The 19,728-nt window shown below is 41.6% G+C and overlaps 1 pseudogene; it reads right to left on the reverse strand.

The window, feature by feature from the left end:
- LOC119272044 overlaps positions 1-16,495 on the reverse strand; it is a 19,606-nt pseudogene extending 3,111 nt beyond the window's left edge.
- Positions 16,496-19,728: the final 3,233 nt, after the last annotated feature.

The raw sequence follows: 19,728 nt of genomic DNA on the forward strand, positions 1-19,728 counted from the left end.
TAGTAGTAGTAGTAGTAGTAGTAGTAGTGTATATATATCATCACATAAGATAAACAATTTAAGGAATGAGTACTGTGCGCAAACTACGGAGTTTTCTAAATCTTTCCTCATGGTACATGAAAATTCTGCCAAAAGTGTATTTACTGTACACAACACAGACATAAACCACACCGGAGACGAGGTACAAGAAGTCCAGGACGAAATCTAGGAATAAATTGCCAAGATGTAGACACACAAATATCCTTAAAATGAACTGGTATGTGCACATGTCAGATGATTTGGGCCCAAATGTCAAAGCAAAGGTTGGGTTATGTAAAAGTAACAACCAGGTGAAAAGCAATTCTTTTTATAGAATAATCCAATCTTACATGCACAAATTCACAACCATGTTAGTTTACGCAGCTAAAATCACATACGACAACATGTCGTCACTCAAAAGATACTTCATGGGATGGATAAATATACTTCATGCACATACCTAGTATCATGTTTAATACGAATTCAAATCATGAAAAAAAATTCAAATACAACCGCAAATAAATAATCACTAAATTTCTAGTCAAGTAGAAAACACAAAGAAACGTGTTCTCGTCCATTTCTAGACAAAGGATGGAAAAACAATGGTGGTTACTGTTGGTTCTATAGTTTTCCACCCCTAGTTCATTGGTCTATACCTTCCCAGCTTTTCGATCTCTCAAATACATCTTCTACTTAGATAAGAATTTGTAATGCATGTTCCAAAGTACAAACATCATGATTGAAATTTTATCAGAAACAAGAGAAGAAAATAGAGACATTTAGAAAACCCTTTTCTACCAATGCAAATTAAATGTATATATAGGCTAGTTTTCTATATTGTGATCGGAATGGTCAAACTGTAGATGTATATAGTACCCGAACACGAACCATCGGATGGACCAAGATTTGGGTGCACCAGTGATCCCAAGCTTGGTGCAGACTGTAATATTTCTTATATTTTCTATTGTTCCCTAAGTTTGTGGAAGCGTTTTTATTATGGTTCTTTCGTTACATTTAGAACTTTCTATCACACTAGCTTAAGAATGAAAATTGGTACACTACAATGATTGCAAATAAGCACCTACTTCAAATGCATAGCGAGAATGCAACTCTCCCATTCAAGAATTGAGCCCATGTGCAGGCTTGTAAAAGTATACATTATATCTAGCTATCAATACATCGTGGCTGAAATTATCGTGTTTTCTTGAGAGAGAAGACCCTATCATGCGATGTAGTTGTTTTGTTCAATAAAAAGATCACATCCATGGTATTATAAAAAGTATTATTTTAACAAATATCTTATATGGTGATGATAAACCAATCATATTAACTTCCAAGTTATGGTAATTTATGAATATGCATGCCCAATTTTATCCAACATAGTGTGCACAATGTGCAAGTCCACCTTAAACGCAATCCATATATTAATTAATATACATCTATTTTATTAAGACATGCCCAAGTAAGAATTTGTATACCCAAAAACTAACGACAAAAAGATAGTAAAATATATATACAGAGAACATAATGTCTAGCTTGTTGTGTGGCTCTTGATACATATTACATTAATAATCTTGGAATAAGTTAGGAAATACATCGGTGCACGCATATAACAAACTCAAAAAAGGTGAGACAAAACACAACCAGAACACACAACTGTCAGAACCAAGACAAAACACAGCATTTCCTTTACGAGGCAAAACTTTAGTTTGCTTTTTAATTACATATGTTCAACACACCTGCTGGCCCATTGCACCTGGGGAAAAGAATACAAATAATCCAGCACTAACAAACAATGTCATCACATCCAGATAATCAATGGTCTAGCATACTGCCATCAATACCATGGTTGGAATGATGACGGCAATAGATGTGGCAACAGCAATCAAATATAGGAATTTGGGATGATTAGTTTCCCTCTTAGGTTAAGTATAGTTATTTCCTTCTCTTTCTAAGCTATCGTATTACACATCTTTTCAAGCAGTATAGGCACACACACCTCTACATAAGATGAACCAGCATTTTGATCATCAAGCAAGGAGTAGTGATAGATCCCTCTCTCTACTATGTACCCTCTTCTTTCAAGCAGCTGTGCCATCTGGCATTCTTTCACAGTACTCACCCATTGGTCAAACTATCAAAGTTCATAACATGAACGAGGAAAACAAGCTATCAAACTAAATCGGGACAGTGGTTATTGGGGATACTTGTTGTAGAACATAGCGATAACAGTTTTTGAAGAAAAGTAACATGTTTTGTGACCAAGCTGCTGATAGAACTATGTAATCAAGTGATATAATTTTAAAGAACAAATTCATAATCTAGTCCTTAGAGAGCAAATAAATGGGCTATTAAATCTTAAAAGGTGCATCACATGATGAGCCTTGTATGCAGGCATGTACTATGGGTGTATGCATATTACGAGCATTATCTCTATGTGAAATGTTAATGATTTATACAATGCATAAATTTTTTAAGCACTATATATCAGATGTGAAGAAATGAGGCTTACATTCCCACACACTTGAAACTTAGGTACAAGTTTGGAACCTAGGTGTGGATGGGTTTGCCCCATCGACATCGTACATGTTAAATTTCTATCCTATTCACTACAGGAAAAACACACTACGCTGGGTGTAGAAATCACCCGGCGAAGGATGAATCTACCTCGGCGTACCGTATGCCATGTGCGCCACTCGGCATCAATTACTCGGTGTACAGTTCATCGGTATACAACCATAAGCCGAGCGTATTATGTCGGAGTCCTGACGTACGGATAGGCCGAGGCAAAAACAGCAGCACACGGCCAAAAAAAAAAGCAACTAACGGCCAGGTCGTTGTGGTGTACCACACGGTCAGTTCACGGCGTAGAGGCATGTAAGCCATGTGGCCGATATAAAACTCTTGGCGTACTGGAAAACACAAGGCAAAAGATGACTTCCTTGTAGTGATTAATCTCCTCAACTAGCTAATTATTGGAACTCCATAATAGAGTACAAACAGCAGACCATGCATCATGCCAAACATATGGTGACAGGCTGACTGTTACATATTGGAAAGTGCCACGCGTACACCATCTTCAAAACATTGTTCCTATGCATGCCTAAGGTGTCTTGAAACATTTCCACACCAGCTATCATCACATAGATTCACATATTAAACACAACTCACCATGTAGTACAAGGTGTGAGAAAAAGGCAACACGATAGACCATGCCATATACTAATAATACTATAAGGCCATCTACAATGGGGGCGCTAAGACTGGGCGCCAGGGTTATTTTCCTGGACATTAAGTGTGATTCCCGTCCCAAACTAAGATATTGCTAGTGCATGCATATCTAACGAGTTCCAACGATCACACATGGTCTAATCAGACGGGAATATCAATATGCAAACTAGGATATTGATAGTGCGATGGTACAACTCTAGTTAGATTATTACCACTCATCAGTTAAGCAAAGCAACCAAAAACCGACCAGCAGATCAAAAGTAAAAAAAAACAGGGCAAAATAACGTAAGGATAACAACAGATGACATCATTGGGTTGACAGACAGGCAGAGGTGGGTTGTGATAGCGATGGACTGGATCACGTACCTTTGTAGCCGCGAAATTCCCCTCAGGCTCTCGCCCTCCGGTGTTCTCCGGCGTTGCAGTCGCGGCCGCCTCCTCCCCCAGCCGTCTCCGCTTCCACTTCTCCTCCTTTGCCTGCCTCACGATGGTGCACAGCGCCTCGTCGCCGTCCACCTGCGTTTGCTCCTTGCATCCGCTATCACCGCCGGGAGGCACGTCCAACGCTGGCGCTGGGTCAAAGAGGTCAGAGATGGACCGCTTTTTCGGCGGCTTAGCCGCAGCAGCAGCAGCCACGGTGGAGGCGAGCTCGTCCGCCCACCACGAGAACCTCGGCGCCTTGATAGGCGGCAGATCCTCGATGTACAAGGGAGGACGACCCTCCGCCGCTCCCTCGACCCTCATGCTCTCCGCGTACCTCCTTCGGATAAATCACAGCGGATAGATCACAAACCTCAACACAAGTATTTGTATTAATCCACAACTACCCACTAGCATGACTCTAATATCAACATCTTTATATCGCAAAACTATTGCAAGGAATCAAACATATCATATTCAGTGATCTACAAGTTTTAGGATTTTATGACTAACCATGTGAATGACTAATTCCTGTCATCTCTCTAAATAGATATAAGTGAAGCAAGAGAGTTTAGTTCTTTCTACAAAATATATTCCCATGCTCTAACAAGTATAAGTGAAGCAAAAGAGCATTATTCTACAAATGGCGGTTTTCTATGTAAAGAGAAACATGCAATCCAAGCTTCAAATGATATAAGTGAAGCACATGAAGCATACTATAAAGCCATACTCAAAAGATATAAGTGAAGTGCAAAGAGCATTCTATAAATCAACCACGGACCATCTCATACCAGCATGGTGCATAAAATAAAAAAAGAAAACTAAACACAAAAGACTCTCCAAGATTCCACATATCGCATGAACGAAACGAATCCGAAAACACACCGATACTTCTTGAAGAAAGAGGGGATGCCTTCCTGGGGTGCCTTGGGCATCCCCAATCTTGAGCTCTTTCCTCTCTTCCTTCTTCTCACATCGAGACCTTCTCGATCATCGACCACTTCATCCACAAGAAACTTCAACAGAAAACTCGGTAAGATCCGTTAGTATAATAAAACAAATCACTACTCTAAGTACTGTTGCAAACCAATTAATATTTTGTTTTTGCATTGTGTCTACTGTAATATAACTTTTTCATGGTTTAATCCACTGATATAAATTGATAGTTTCATCAAAACAAGCAAACTATGCATGAAAAACAGAATCTGTCTAAAACAGAATAGTCTGTAATAATCTGAATATTCACCATAATTCTGATACTTCAAAAATTCTACCAAAATTAGGAAAAATAAAAAATTTGTATATAAAGACAGTGCAAACAGAATCAGAACCATTTGACGTTCCAGCTAAAAATGTAAAATCGTGCACTACAGCCAAAGTTTCTGTCCTGCACTGTACAAACCATCAAGCAAATGTAGACATCCTAAAGGAAAACATTGGCACATTATTTTTATAATACAATTGAATTGTACAAGGGGATAATTATTTTCATTGAAAAGTTTCTGTAATCAAGATTCACAAAGTTGCCGTGAGCATGAGCAAAGTTCAAGGAGCTCTCCCACTTCAACAATGCTTGTCTCTCTCACTTTCACTTTCCTTTTTGAAAAAGTTTTGGGTTTCCCTCTTTATTTTTGTTGTTTTTAAACTACATGAAAGCACTCAACAGAAATAATGACTCTCTAAAACTTCTAGGTTGTCTCCCAGGCAGCGCTTTTTAAAGCCATTAAGCTAGGCATATAGTGCTCAAGTAATGGATCCACCCGGATCCCAAGGTATATCAAAGCCAATTTTAATTAACAATGATTTGTAATTTAGTAGTGAGCACAAAGTAACATATATCATGCAACAACGAAGTCTAACTCTCTTCCTATGCATCGGCATGTCATAAAAGAACAATTCATGCACACAAAGTAAAGGCCAATGCATAGTATAAACAGTTTCTTGCAATTTTATCATGTGGGAAACATAGAGAGGTGGAGATATAGTTCCTTTCTCATAATAATTGCAAGTAGGAGCAGCAAGCACATGCATATTATATCTATCAAAATCATCATGTGTAATAGTAAAACGCAACCCATCAATGTAATCCTTAATAAGTGCAAACTTCTCTGATATAGTGTAGTCGGGAGAATTCAAAAAGATAATAGGGCTATCGCATGGGTGCAATAGAAACAATTTCATGTTTAACATAAGGAACTATAGCAAGTTCATCTCCATAAGCATAATTCATATTGGCATCTTGGCCACAAGCATAGCAAGCATCATCAAAAAGGGATATTTCAACAAAATCAACGGGATCATAGCAATTATCATAGCATTCATCCTTCGGTAAGCACGCAGGGGAATTAAACAATGTATGAGTTGAACAGTTACTCTCATTAGAAGGTGGTCACGGGTGATCAATCCGCTCTTCCTCCTTTTGTTCTTCGCTCTCTTCCTCATCTTTTTCATCCAATGATCTCACAGTTTCATCAACTTCTTCTTCCATAGATTCCTGCAAAATATTAGTCTCTTCTTCGACAGCGGAGACTTTCTCAATAAGCGCATTAATTTCATAATTGTATTCATAATTCTCATAACAATATTTCAGGATAGCTAAATTTTCAGGTCTATAAACCGAATCATCAAAATCTTCAAACTCTTTAAACATAGATTCAATTTCATAAGCACCCATAAAAGCAACAAAGTCTTCTATTTGTTCCACATCATAGTAATCATATATACCATTAGCATAAGAAGCTAAGGTTTTGTTATCATTAAATTCGCATAAAAAGGGAAGGTATGGAGCCTTCATCCTAGAGCAACAAGTATAATCATATCTCAAGCATAGTTGCCTAGCATACCAATTCAATATATGAATTTGATCCCATAATAGTTTCCCTTTTTGTGTAAAGCGGTAATCCCTAAAGTATTCACGTTGATCCAACGTTACTCCCATTACATAATTGAATGGGGTTTTCTTAGGATTATTAAAGTAGTACATAATATCTTTCACATAACCAGCATCGGGAGTTTTAGAAGGTTCCCCATCTCCATGAGCAGAAAGTACACCTAATTGTTTTGGTATTTCGTGTTCCATATCCATAACTAAAGATAAAGAACAACTAAGAACAGCAAATGAAAATTACTTAGTGATAAAGCAAACAAGCACACACGAGAATATTCACCCCACGCTATTGCTCCCCGGTAACGGCGCCAGAAAAAGGTCTTGATAACCCACATGTATAGGGGGTCGCAACAGTTTTCGATAAGTAGGAGTGTCGAACCCAACGAGGAGCTAAAGGCAGAACAAATATTTCCTCAAGTTCTATCGACCACCAATACAACTCTACGCACGCTTGATGTTCGGTTTACCTAGAACAAGTATGAAACTAGAAGTACTTTGTAGGTGTTGTTGGATAGGTTTGCAAGATAATAAAGGTTACGTAAATGAAAAGTAGGGGCTGTTTAGGTAAAGACACAACTAAATTAGTTTTAGTAAAGAGCTTTTTGTTACGAGAAAGTTATTTGTCCCTAGGCAATCGATAACTAGAGCGGTAATCACTATTGCAATTTTCTATGAGGGAGAGGCATAAGTTAACATACTTTCTCTACTTGGATCATATGCACTTATGATTGGAACTCTAGCAAGCATCCGCAACTACTAAATATCATTAAGGTAAAACCCAACCATAGCATTAAAGCATCAAGTCCTCTTTATCCCATACACAACAACCCCCTTACTCGGGTTTGTGTTTTAGTCACTCACGCAACCCACTATAAGCGAATCATGAACGTATTGCAACACCCTACAGTGGGGATCCCTCACGCTTGCGCGACACGGAGAACACCATAGGACAACACCAATAATAAAACATGCAACTCAAACCAATCTTGATCATCAAATAGCCCATAGGACAAAACGGATCTACTCAAAATCATAGGATAGCCATACATCATTGGGAAATAATATATAGCGTTGAGCACCATGTTTAAGTAGAGATTACAACGGGTAAGAGAGAGGTTACACCGCTGCATAGAGGGGGGAAGAGTTGGTGATGATGGCGGTGAAGTTGTTGGTGAAGATTGCGGTGATGATGATGGCCCCCGATGGCACTCCGGTGCCACCGGAAGCGAGGGGAAGAGAGCCCCCCTTCTTCTTCTTCTTCTTCTTACTTGACCTCCTCCCTAGATGGGAGAAGGGTTTCCCCTCTGGTCCATGGCCTCCATGGCGTGGGAGGGGCGAGAGCCCCTCCGAGATTGGATCTGTCTCTCTGTCTCTCTCTGTTTCTGCGTTCCCAGATTCTTCCCTTTCACCGTTTCTTATATTCCCGGAGATCCGTAAATCCGATTGGGCTAAAATTTTAACACGATCTCTATCCGGAAATTAGCTTTCTTGCAGCGAAAGAAGGGCATAAACTGCCTTACGGGGTGGCCACGAGGGCCAGGGGCGCGCCCCCTGCCTCGTGGCCCCCTCGGGCACTGTCTAGCGTGGATTTCTCTTCCCAAAAATCATATATATTCCAAAAAAAATATTTGTCAGTTTTTATCTCGTTTGGACTCCGTTTGATATGGACATTCTGCGAAACAAAAAACATGCAACAAACAGGAACTGGCATTGGGTCAATATGTTAGTCCCAAAAATAGTATAAAAAGTTGCCAAAAGTATATGAAAGTTGTAGAATATTGACATGGAACAATAAAAAATTATAGATACAACGGAGACGTATCAATCAACACTGTTGGAAAAGATTTGAGAAGCTCAGAAAGATGACAAAGATATCACTGAGATAAAGGAGAAGATGAGTGAAGGGAAAGCCAAAGGGTTTCGTGAGGATGAGCACGACACCTTGTGGTTTGAGGACCGTATATATATGTGCCCAATAATGTAGAGATCAGGAAGTTGATATTACAGGGAGCTCATGACTCGCCATACTCGATACACCCCGGAAACACCAAGATGTATTTGAATTTGAAGGAGCGTTTCTGGTGGACTGGTATGAAGAAGGATATTGCCGAGTATGTAGCCGTCTGTGATGTATGTCAGAGAGTGAAGGAAGAACATCAGAAGCCAGTAGGATTGCTACAGCCTATGCCAATACCTGAATGGAAGTGGGATAAGCTTGGCATGGATTTTATCACCGGATTGCCCAGGACCAAATCAGGATATGATTCTATATGGGTAGTAGTTGATCGCTTGACGAAAGTGGCTCACTTTATCCCTATAAAAACCACGTATACAAGTGCGAAGTTGGCCAAGATATACATGACCAGGATCGTATGTCTGCATGGAGTTCCGAGGACCAACGTGTCGGATAGAGGAACGTAGTTTACTTCAAAATTTTGGCATCAGTTGCACCAGACCTTGGGTACCAGACTGGAGTTCAGTACAGCTTTTTATCCGCAGACAGATGGACAGACTGAGAGAGTCAATCAGATTATGGAGGACATGTTGAGAGCTTGTGCATTAGACTAAGTATTTAGTTGGGACGATAATTTGCCCTACGCAGAGTTCTCATACAACAACAACTACCAGGCCAGTTTGAAGATGGCACCGTTCGAAGCATTGTATGGGAGAAGATGCCAAACACCGTTGATGTGGGATGAAGTTGAAGACCGCCAGTTGTTTGTACCAGATTTGATTTAGGAATCAGAAGGGAAGGTTAAACTAATTCGAGATAGACTGAAGGTAGCTCAGTCCCGACAGAAGAATTATGCAGATTCAAAACGCAAGGAGGTAGTCTATGAAATCGGAGACAGAGCGTATCTGTGAGTGTCACCTCTTCGAGGTGTTAAACATTTTGGTGTTAAGGGGAAATTAGCCCCGAGATTTGTGGGACCGTACCATGTTTTGGAACGCATGGGAGAAGTTGCCTACAAGTTGGAGTTACCCGAAGGACTGTCAGGAGTACATGATGTGTTTCATGTTTCCCAGTTGAAGAAGTGTCATGCGGGGATGGTCGATATTCCTCTAAGAGATATGGTGCCCCTGGAAGCAATTCAGTTGAAAAGTGATTTGACGTATGAGGAGAAGCCTGTCAAGATTCTAGAGTTTGCTAGCCGAGTTACTCGCAGCAAGGTTATCAAATTTTGCAAAGTTTAGTGGAGCCACCATACCAAGGATTAAGCCACCTTGGAATGAGAGGATGATCTTCGCAAAGACCACCCACACCTATTTCCTAGCCAACATGAATCTCGAGGGCGAGATTCATCTTAAGGGGGGTAGGTTTGTAACATCCCAAATATTCAATTTGGAATGTTATACGTAGGTCATTCATGCATATCATATTCTATTTGATTTTCGTTTCGCGATCCTCGAAATTCTAAGCAACTCAAGGACCCTCGGAGAGAGTTGAGGATTTCACGCTTTTCATATTTGAATTTTATCAAATATCGAAACGAGGATCAGTTGTTTTATTATTTTTCTCTCCAAAAATATTTCATATTAAAATATATGAGAGGAGATAATATGATTTCTCCAAAATAAACGAAATATTGGAGGAAAAATATTAAAATCAACCTTTTGATTTTATTTGGATTTTATTGCTATTTTTATTTGATACGAAAAATATGCATTTTTCAAAAATTGCATTTTAGGCTAAGAAAATGTTTACCTTGTTCTAAATATTCTATTTAGACTGTGAAAATTTGTTTTGTTATTTTTAGATTTTTTAATTTTTTAGGATTTCTTTTCGGCGGAATATGTTAAAGAAAAAGAGGAAGCCCGCCGGACTGAACTGGGCCGCGGCCCAGCTGGCCTAGCCAGCCCCGCGCCGCCATCGTCTCCGAGCCGGACTCCTCGAGGGAGTCCGAGCCGCCGCCGCCATGGCCTCGCCCCCTCCCGCAAGCCGCCTCCCCTCTCCCTTTAAAAGCCGGACCCGGCGCCCCCTTGGAGCCCCAAGCTGCCACCGCCGCCCGCCCCCGCAGGCCGCGCCGCCAGCCCCGCCGTCGCTCACCACCTGCTGCTGCGCCGCCGCCAAGCCTTTGCCGCGCCGCCCTCCGCCGCCCCACGCTGCACCCCGCCGTCGCCCGCGCCGCCGCCCGCTCGTCGGAAGCCGCCAGAGCCGCGCCGAAGTTCGAATCACCCTAGTTACGTTTTTTAGACCGAATTGTTGGTTTTCTCGATTTAGTTTATTCAGCAAACATTCCTCCGTACGTTCGTTTTAACGAACGGTTTTCGCCCGTTAGTCACAGACAACGAACGTTCATTCGTTAGCCTGTTCGTCGTTTTTCTTTTTCTTGGGTTTTTCGAGATTATTTTTTATCACGATTTCTGATCCGATTTTCGTTTTAGTTTTTCTTTTCGCTCGTTTATCGAAATAAGGCGATTCAAGTGCCTAGATCTTCGTCTCGAAGCCCTCTTTCCGTTTAACCAACTTGAACAAGATTTTGGTACTATAAAATTAGACTTTAGTCCAGATTAGTAATCGGATCTTGTTTCTTTCGCAGTTTGTGTTTCGTTGCTCCGTTTGATTTGATTCTTTTTGCAAACCGGAGTTCTTAAGTTGAACTTTCTGGTTAGATCTTCTTATTTGAGTTTTACCTGTGCATCTTTGTTTGATTGTTTATGTATGCTATTGTTTGTCTGCGATAGAATACCCGGAGTGCGAAGCGTGCTACTACGAGTCTCTAGGTTTCACGGATCATCAGCAAGGCAAGTAACACTTTGATCATACCCCTTTATTACCCAGTTTTTATGCATTAGTTCCAATCCTCAAACACTGCATGATTAGGATGTGATTAACTTGTGCGTTTGGGAAGTAGATGATGAGGTAGAACCTATTACCTGTTTTATTATCAAACCCTCGGGAGTTACCTCTAGTTGCTTATATTGCTATGCTATGCTCGTAGACGTGGATCGGGTTTGAATGTATCCATGACAGATGTGAGATTGTTAATTAACGGTTCAACTTAAGGTGGCTACTTTAATATACATCTGGGTGGATTGCTTGTTTTGGCACCTGGAGAATCCAGTGTTGTCCTAGGATATCCCAGAGTACCCGTGTGATCATCCTACGGTCCGCCACCCAAGCTCAAAGGGATCTTAAGATTATTCATGCTAGAAACTTCCGTGTGCAGCCACAAAGCCATTATGGGCTCTGGCATAGTATGAGTAAGCTATGTGACCTCTTTCAGTGATGGGCTAGCAGATGTAGAGGGAAAGTAGGTGTAACTGTCCACCCAGAGTAAAGAGTAAATGCTTCTGAAAGACTGTGTCTCGGTCATCCGTTTCTCAAACATCATGTACTGCGAGAAATCCAACGGAGGAGATCGAGTCTTGCGGGAAAAGTGCACAAACCTCTGCAGAGTGTACAATCTAATCATGGTTAGTCGTGCCCCCGGTTATGGACATCTTGAGTATCTAGTACTTGAATTTTCCTTTTGTATCTCATCACTCTAAATTAATTTGTTGGGTTAATGAACTACTTTAAATGGGATTGAGTTGGAGGAACCTTCTCAGTGATGTTTCAACTACCATGATAGTTAAAATAAAACTTATTCTTTTGTTGTAGGAAAAAATTGGCTTTTCGCAATAACATTATAACCATACAGCCTCCACCAGCAAGATATGCATATAGTGTTAGCATTATTTCTGTTCATTGCTCTATTATGTTACATTGCCAGTATATTCCATGTGCTGACCCATTTTTCGGCAGCAACATATCACGTTGCAGACTTTTCAAACGAGGACTAAGGTTCGCTAGGTCGTTGCCGTGCAGCTCAGCTATGTCGTTGGAGTTGATGGACTCACTTTATCTTCCGAGCCTTCCGCTGTTATTGTATTAGATGGCCTTAAGCCATATTTATTGTAATAAGTTCTCTTTTGAAGACATTCGACGTAATAAGTGTGTGATTGCTATACTGTTATAAATCCTTCGAGTACTGTGTGTGTCAGCATTACCGATCCAGGGATGACACTGAAGTACAGAGACTTGACCGTTTGAGGTCGGGTCGCTGCACGGAGTTCGGGTGGAGAACACCCTACGAGTGTGGGCGATCTCGAGGTGGAGGGGGGCAAGGGGGCTGACCGAGTACTTCCTCTCCGCCGGCTACCGCCACCTCCCGAGGGGCACTCCGGTCATGTTCCGAGTCGAATAGGTCAGTAACAACGGCTATCCTATCGGGCTCATCTAGTAACATCCATGTTTTTTCTGTTAACAATATAATTTTGTCACAAAGTAAAAAACCAACAGGTAAACTATCATGGGTTAAACTGGGCAGCAGCAAAAGCCGGTCGAAGGTTGTCTCATCCCATGTGCAAATTGTTCGGAGTTGCCTGCAAGTGGGTTGATGATATGCAAGCGGACAGCGGGTTGCGGTTTAAAAAAAAAGAAATGAAAAGTGCACAGTGGGCCATCCGTGATGGTACCAGGACCTTGCTGTCGGCTAGCCTAGCGGGTGGCCACTTGGATCAGTAAGTAGCTGTCTGGGCCCTCTCTCTATCTCCTCTTTTTCCTCAATTCACTTGTCTGTTCTCCTCTCTACCCACCGGACCTGGCCCTGCCCCACCCTCTGCATGTGACTTCGATCGAGTGCTTTTCTGCTTTTCTCGTGTGCTGCTTCCTGGTTTGAGATTCTCGTGTCGTGCATGTGACTGGGTGGGCACGCAAGATGAGATCTTGCACGGACGTGCTGTCTGCTGATTAGGCAGTACTACTAGTAGTAAGTGTTCTGCGTAGAAAGCTCTAGTCGTAATACTATAATTTAATTACCACAAGAATGGTACTATAATTTAATTAGCACATGTGATTTGGTAGCTTGCCGTAGTTGTTTGAGTTATACAAGTGATAATTCATTAATTATAGGTGATAGTGTGAGTCTGTTCTAGCAGGTTAGTGCTGACAGCTGCTCTCTATGTTGTTACTATATTTTCTTTTTGCGGGGGAGGTTGTGAATATATTTGATAGTGTGATAATTCAGGCAGGCGTATACATAGGTATATATAGAAGACTAGTGCGAGTCATCCCTTGTGTGGAGGTTTCCCTTGCTGCGTATGCGTTTATTGTACCAATAGTTCGGAAATAAAAGAGAAAAGAAGATCAAGTCAAGCGTCCTTGGCCAAGAGTTTTATTTTCACCTGTTGTTCACGGTAACATTGTTGTGATCAGTTTTTAGGGTGAAACCCAACATGTGGTGTCAGAGAAAGGCTAAGATTTGAAGCCACCCTTTAACCTAGAGAGATAGACGGTCATGCTAGCGCCTCAGCACCGACAACCCTCATTTAGGAAAATGGCAAGGAGACGACAGTGAGAACGTTGTTGTCAAGCAAGCAACATGGCAATCGCACATGTTGGCCGAGGTGCCAAAGAGAGGCACCAAAAAGACCATCGAGATCGTCTTTGGGGGACCAAGGAGGCGATAGCAGTTGCAAGCGGCCGTCAATGTGTGCACTTGAGGGCTAGAACACTTTGTTGCTTGGAGTTTTGGAAAAGTCAGCTTATGTTGAAGAAAGAATATAAGAAGATAGAGAGTTCTGAGTATACTACCAGACCACTGTACTCTCTATCTTCATCTTCCAATGTGGGGACACATGAGTATTAATTTTTTATGTAGATAAGTGGTTTCTGAAAGGATGCATGCAATTAACCGTACTACGCGCGATCAGCAGAATTGTTGACAGCTTATGTCTTAGGCTAGTCATAGTGAAAGTAACTTAGCTAGTAACATAACACATCCGAAGACAAATTTGCTTGTGCCAATTAGCTAAGGCTGACCATAGTGGTAGTATTTTAGCCGGTATCATGCACTCAGGAATAGTAAACACGCTGATGTGGCAGAGAATTAAAGAAGAGAGAGAGGGTTAGAGTATTCCCTCTCTCCCAGTTTACAGAGCGTGCGCGTACCCCTAGATCGTTAATTTGACTAACCTAATACAAGTCATATATTACAAAAAATATACCAATATAAACTTCAGATGTTCTATTTTCAAAAGATATAATTTTGTGGTATATAGTTTATATTAGGCTGATAAAATTGGTAACCTAGGTATACGCGTATGACTTGTAAACTGTGATGGAGGAAGTAACATAGATTGATATCATATCATATTAAATGCTATACTACTTTGTGTCATGCACGGAAATAAATATGATCATTTATGATACTACTCTATGATACTAGTATCAATGTTTTAAATAGTGGGCTATGGAAAATAGCGGCAGGCCTCCAAATCAACTATAGCGGGTTATTTATGAAGACGGTCGTTTAGCAGCACCCTGCTGAAAAGGCTATAGTGGGGCTATAGCTATAGCCGGCTATTTAAAACTATGACTAGTATGCACTATGAAGGTAGTATCATACAATAGTATCATATGCATGATACTAGTATATGACACTCCCCACTATGAGTAGCCTAATGAGGAGAGAGGTGTTTAGGGTAACATACCACTATGCATGTGCTACAAAATAATTTTAGTGGATGATGACGTGACATATTTGATGATATGAAAGGTTGCATGTTGAAAAAATTAGAGTTAACAGGGATCAACTATTTAAGTATTGGAGATTATAGATCATATAGCACAGCCCAAAGCTCATTGGTAGGGTCGCATAGTTGCATGAAATAAAACTAGAAACCCGTACAGGCTTCCCCACGTGATTCGTCTAACAATATTGTTTTTGGGTTAAAGATAGTTAAACAAAGGGATCTATAATTCAGAGCAATACGGCTCTATTCCTCAAATGATAGATGTGTCATTTACAAGTAAATAAGAAATAATGTCAGGGATCGAGGTGTTCCAAAAGCTAGAGGATCTAGTATAGGAAACTTTCACAAAATCATGGGTAAGATGATTGCATTCCATGGTGGTTGCTACCTCCGTGCCTTGGTATACATCCCGATGCTGTATAGACTCGACAGGAAACTGTAATTTGATAGCAATCAACTCGACAAAATGAGTTCAAAAAAAAAAAACTCAACAAAATGAGCACTCAAATAAGGTAAGAACCATGTTGTTGCCGCTATGAAATTCATTCGATCGTCGCGAGCAATAGTACCAGTTGCGCCATCAAGAGTCTCCGAATAGAATGAAACATCCATATTGATTTTGACTACCTCGTCTCAACCTATTCCGCATCAGATTACTCATTCGATCAGAACTTTTAGGTGTTGAGGCTTGGATAAAATTGCTCGCTAGAGCCTTGATTGAAAGTGTCGTTCTGTCAGGCGTTTGGATTTTCTCAAAATTGAGAGTAAATTGCATAAAATCATCACTTTGAAGGCTAAGTTTGCAAAAAATACTAGGATACAGTTTCTTTGCAGAAAGCACCACGTTTTGCATAATTCTTTTGCAAAAACCACTAATCGGCGGATCGGGTCACGTTAAGTCAGTTTATGACAGTTGGAGCCCATTTTTTTGCCTACGTGGCATAACATTTCGTGTCAGATCAGTGTTATTCCAAATTTACAAATGAGTCCTTAGATTTTACACAGACACCCCTAAATAAAAAAACATAAACGCAATCCCCTTCCCAGGTGCATCAACCCCGACGCCGGCCCTCCCCCCTCCTGCGCCTTCTCGCGCTCGCCGGCGAGCGACGACGACCATGCCTCACTGCCATCCCCTCCCCAGGCGCACCAACCCCGACGCCGTCCCTCCATCCCGCCTCCCTGCTTCCTCGTGCTGGGCCGCGAGCGCCTCACCACCGGGAGCTTCAGCGAGCCAAAGGCGATGACCACCAGGATCCTGGGCCACCAGATCCAGCCGTCCTCCGCCGCCCTTGCTCGTTCCTGGCCGGATCCCGCTGGTAGAGCCCCGTCCCTGCTGCCTCCTCTACATTGGCCGCCGCCTATGGCCTTCTCTGCCTCGTCCTGTTCTGGATCGAGGAGAGCGACGACCCGATCCATCGTCCTGTTCTGGGGCCGCGCCCATGGAGGCTTGGGGCGGCAGATGAACCTCGCCGGCGTCGAGGTCGAACTGCTCCTCGGCCAGCAGGCGGCAAGGGGAGGGCCATGGGAGGCGTCCTCTGCCTCGGTGCAGCAACGGCGACGGCGGCCTCTGCCTCGTCTGGGGTCAGGATGGGGGCTGCCAAGGTTGGAACGGGTGGTGGCCGTGGTCGGGAGGGGCGACGGCGGTCGGGGTCGGGATGGGGGCCGCTGAGGTTGGAATGGGTGGTGGCCGGGGTCGGGAGGGGCGATGGTGGTTGGGGTCGGGATGGGCCTGCGACAAATTCTTTTGGTAAGGAGAGAAATTTGGGTGCTTTTTTGCATGAAACCTAAACTGTTATGCCACGTAAGCGAAAAAAGAGCCCCAACTGTCATAAACTCACTTAACGCGGCCCGATTCGCCGATCAGTGATTTTTGTAAAAGAATTACGCAAGACGTGGTGCTTTTTGCAGAGAAACTATATCCTAGTGTTTTTCGCAAATTCTGGTACCAATATTTCACCGGAGCCCGGTTCCAGCTTTGACAGGATGTCCATTGTAATAGAACCCGATCTAGCTTGCATCATAGCTTATGGAATAACATCGATCAAGCCCAGCTCGGTCCATACATCCTGCGCTCGATGGCGGATAAAGAAGCATGGTTGAATGTCCTCCACACCAATCGAGGCATTGGGGAGTGCATAGAATGTGTCGACCTGGAAGTATTCCATAGCAGGGGAGAGCACCTCGCACCACCTTCCAAAGGAAGTGTTTGATCTTTCTTGGGAGCCTCAAGTTCTGGCTGTTCTTATAGACGGAATTTAACTGTGCATTCCCCTGTCCATCGTCACTCACTAGTCTAAGCCCATAATGATGTTCGAGCTTCCGATGATACACTAAACGAACAGAGAAGGTCCCAGATTGGGTACTGTTTCAAGCAACAAAATCATCAAAACCTTCAACATTAAGTGGAATTTGTAAAATTCTTTGAATATCCACCGGAGAGAAAATATCTCGCATAAGAACCTCATCCCATTGTCTTTAGTACGGGTCTATTAATTTTTCTACCTTTGTCAACATGGTTGCACCTCTTGGTGTGAGGACTTTGCATGATAATAATGGTTGGAATCCAAGGAGATATATCTGTATTTAGACAAATTTAACACAAGAATTTTGGGACGAAGGAAGTATTAATTTGTGGTCCAGTCCCAACTCGCCAAATGCAGCCCCTCCGAAAAGTTTCAATCCCGGCGACTATGCTTAAGCTTTCTCAAGTGTATGAGGATCCCTTTTTCAGTCATGATTTCAAGATATTGCCATTTGGATAACATTTTATACACTCAACACATGTGCACACAGAGAGTCATGGTTCTAGATTAGTCGTCATCACTACTTCACTAACATAGCAAGTTTAAAACTGTGAAGGTCCCTAAACACCAACCCCCTTCCTTCTTCAGAATGCATAACTACCACGAAGAAAATCAATGCATCTTCTTTTTATTTCCCCACCAAAACCAGCAATTTCATCAATAATTAACTTGCAAACTCTCTTTGATAGTTTGAACACTGACATGGCATCACTGTTTTAAATAGCCCGTTATAGCTTCGCTATAGCACGCTATAGCATTTACAGAAGGTCTTGTGCTAAGAGACTTTGATCCAAACAAATGAACAAACGTTTTAAATAGCTCGCTATAGCATTTAGAAAAGGTCCGCCGCTAAGAGGCTTAGCGCGCTATTTAAAACTATGCATGGCATACGATGGAATTTCTTGAGAAATAGATTTAATCAAAATCTCCTTTATTTCCATAGGGAGGATCTTTTTTCTTTCCAACCCTTCAGCCGCTGACATACTCTATCAATAAGATGTTGAAAGCAACACTCCTGTCGACCCGTACCATAGTAGGAAGTCCCAACTACTCCCTCCGCCCGTGAATAAGTGTACATCTATCTTTTGTCTTAAGTAAAAGTTTTAAAATTTAGACCAACTTTCTAGAGAAAAGTAGGAGCATTTATGATACTAAGTTAGTATCACTAGATCCGTTTTCAAATGTACTTTTACAATATACCCATTTAATGTCATATACGTTACTATTATTTTTTGTTAAGTTGGTCAAAGTGTTAAAACTTTGACTTAGAATAAAACTAGATGTACACTTATTCGTGGAGGGAGTAAGTGTCAGAGAGAGCTTCCATGACAAAGTTCAATTTCTGCACACATTTTCTCTGACACAGACATTAATTAGAATTAGGGATGAAAAAATGCTAGACTTAGCGGTACTCACAAGTTGCCCAGAGCTAGTGCAATATGTGTCGAGCATCCATTTCAGAGTGCTTGCATTATGAGCTTTTACTTTCATAAAGATCAGAGAGTCATCTACAAATAAAAGATGAGAAATAGATGGTGAGATTCTGCATACTCGATACCTGCTACTCCACCCACCTCCTCTCCATGAGCCAAAGTACTAGCAGAAAGAGATATGGGGATAACAGGTAGCCCTGTCGAAGACCTATAGAGGGTGACCTTCTCGGTCAGTATCATTAAATCGAACTCTGTAGTTGGATAAGGATACACATTCCATGATCAATTCAACACACTACAAATTGAAGCCATCTTTAGAATCATCAACTTTAGATTATCCCCACTCAACATGATCATAAGCTTTGTTCATATCCATTTTAACTTCGCAGTAACCATAAGACCCACGGGGAGTTCCCTCCCTTGACTTTGTGTTCTTAGGTTGGTGGGGAGTTTCCGCAAAAGAAAAGGCTGGTGGGGGGTCTCAAGCACATGTTGTTTAACTAGAAAATATGATGCAAGAATCTAATTCCACCAGTTTATTAATAGGGGTACGCACTGAGAAGTGGGTGATGATTGTTTGAGAGAATATCTCAACCTCTTACCATAAGTCCCGTTATCATCCTTTTAGGTAATCCTAATGAATTTATGCTAATCGAACAAATGAATAAACTTCTCTATCAGTTCTTAGACATAATACTCATTAAAAACAAATAGAGAATTGTGACTAAAATTCGACATCCCATATCTATTCTCTCTATAACTACCTTCTCTAAACACCTATTCCTCTCCCCAATAGTGACAAAATGTATTGTAGGGTTAACCTGAAATGACATTTTTAGATCCTGAAAACACGCTTTCCGTTGGGCCAACTTGAAGTGTTGGAACATGTCTATAATTCATAATATATAATATT

Source organism: Triticum dicoccoides, chromosome 3A (assembly GCF_002162155.2).
Source record: "Triticum dicoccoides isolate Atlit2015 ecotype Zavitan chromosome 3A, WEW_v2.0, whole genome shotgun sequence".
NCBI lineage: Eukaryota > Viridiplantae > Streptophyta > Magnoliopsida > Poales > Poaceae > Triticum > Triticum dicoccoides.